Source organism: Oratosquilla oratoria, chromosome 25, assembly GCF_046742065.1.
Source record: "Oratosquilla oratoria isolate Oo_2021 chromosome 25, ASM4674206v1, whole genome shotgun sequence".
NCBI classification, from domain to species: Eukaryota; Metazoa; Arthropoda; class Malacostraca; order Stomatopoda; family Squillidae; genus Oratosquilla; species Oratosquilla oratoria.
Window position 1 is genome coordinate 36079233 of NC_134801.1, and position 2500 is coordinate 36081732.

The 2500-nt window shown below is 37.1% G+C and overlaps 1 pseudogene; it reads left to right on the forward strand.

Moving 5' to 3' along the window:
* The window catches only part of LOC143039075 (heat shock cognate 70 kDa protein pseudogene), a 9566-nt pseudogene extending 9553 nt beyond the window's left edge, over positions 1 to 13 (forward strand).
* Positions 14 to 2500: the final 2487 nt, after the last annotated feature.

Genomic DNA, 2500 nt, shown 5'->3' on the forward strand with positions numbered 1-2500 from the left:
CGACAGTGCTTGATGTAATTTTTCAATTTGTGGTTAGTAGGCCTTCGTAGTTAGGAAACAGCAAAAATTTCACTTATGAATATTTTTTTTTCAGCGCCTTTTTCCCCTTTGGCGTTTTTTGGGCCTAATTCTCGTCATGATGCTGGTGCAGTCTCTGAGCGACATCAACGCTTCAGAGAGGAGCTGATTGACCTCAAAGGCCTGTTCAATGCTCTCATTTGGCACCAAAACATCTTCGCTCTGATCTTCAAGAGCCTCCGAGAAAACGTAGTCAGCTTCAAATTCGAAAAGGTCAAAGAGCGTCTCGTCTGTAAAAAAGTCTTCGTCAATAGAGGACAAGAGTTCGTTGTCAAGAACTTCGTCAGAGATGTCCTGTAAACCCTCAATTGAGTCGCCGTGAGTCTCCAGTGTGAGAGACTGGAAGAAATAACGGTCGTAAAGGGCCAGGAGTTCCTGAACAAAATCTTCATCTTCCTCAATGTGGATTGTCAGCTGAGAACTTTCAAAGTCATAGCCAAGGAAAACTTCTTCAAAATACACAAAGTCAACATTCTCCAAAAATTCGGGATCAACCAGAACTTCATCTGTTTCCTCTTCTAGGCCGTTACAGAACATAGTGTCCGTCTCATAATCAAAAAGTTCAAAACCATCCTCAGGACTCGAGTAACCAGTACACTCATTCTCGTTCTGCTGATTGTGATCCAAAGTTCGAACTTTCCATTTTCCGATCCCATAGAAGAAGACGAGAGGAACAAGAAGAATAGTAACGATATCCACAGTCACAGAAACGAAAGTAAAGGTGAAGAGCGCTGGTAGAGTCAGGAGCGTGCAGAAGGTAACAGCCAGGGAGAAAGCGAAGGAAAAGCCCGTCAAGATCATGATCGCTGTGTACACAACTATATACCATAATGGAGAAAGACGCTTCTCCGAAATCAAACGTATTCACATCATAGATGTGCTTATATTTCCGATGACAGGAAAACAAATGCCACTTGAAATGTAATATAAACCGTATATGTAAATGTATACGAGTATATGCGTGTGTATGTATATGAATATATATATATATATATATATATATATATATAAATGTACATACAGCATATATGTATATGTATATAGTATGTATATGTATATGTATATATATGTATATGCATATGTATAAGTATATGTATATGTATATGTATATGTATATGTATATGTATATGTATATGTATATGTATATGTATATGTATATGTATATGTATATATTTATGGATATGTATATATTATATATATATATATATATATATATATATATATATATATATATATATATATAATAGGGTAGCAGGTCCTATTTCAGGCAGTTATGATTAAATTTTGTAGCAGTTTCTGAATTCACAAGTTTTTTGCTGACATATTCAACTTTTATAATACTTGATCGTTGAATACCGTTGGGTTGTCTTAAAATGTGGCTAAACTTCATTTGGAATGGATGTAAAGACAATACTATTTTCTTGGTTTTAATTGTAGAGCCTTCGCCTAACTTTAGGCATCTTCAGTATAAAATGAATATAAAGAGTAATGGTAACAATAAATACAAAAAACATATGGAACATTGAGAGAGACAGGGGATTCGGACAGCCATTCAGGAGACAGGATCTGTAGCTCAGCCCATTGGGTCAACGGTGAACCTAAGCCTGTGATCTATATACTTTGAAGTAGGAATGATGAATTGTTCATGATTTTGTTTGTTCATGGTGGGATTTTGTCCTTTAATGTAAAGTGCTTCTAGGACGAGAAGGCGCCTATAGTTCGATTCCTTTTGTATAATGATGGTTCCTTCTTCCAAAACCTTCCTTGTGACTTGGGATTGATGTGTGTCAACGTGTTGTTGTTTAATGGCTCCATTAGAGAGGTGAAGGGTGAGGCGTCTTGAGAGTTTTGTTGTAGTCGACCCTATGCACTTTTCATCAAGGGCTTCACAGTTCCCTTTTTAACGTCAGTTACTGGAAATCTGTACCAAAGAGGCCCATTTCTTCAACCCTAGGGGACAACTTTACAGACAAATTGACGGTGCCATGATGGACTCGCCTCTTGGTGTCCTCTTTGCCAACTTTTTCATGGGCATGGTGGTGTATTTTGTATATACATAAAAACCTGCATGATGCAAATGGTAGTGTTACTGTCTCGTACTAGTCATACTTTTAAGGCTTCCAAACCTCTCTCTGCAATGGCTGACCTCAGCGGTGCAATAAACTAGTGTTGGATTTCAGCGTTGGTATCTAATTGGTATGGTCGAGCTCATTAGACTACCCCTATGTTTACAAACGCTATTATTTCATTTATTTGAAGATATTAAGATATGGAATGGTGACCATTTGTTGCATCTGTGATGCAAAAATGAGTGAGTTCGCTTCATGGCATATCAATTAAGAAGAGTTCAAGTACTGATGACATTAGCGATGTGATAAGAAAGTGATATCGGAATGAAAGCTTATCTTAAACGATAATGTAA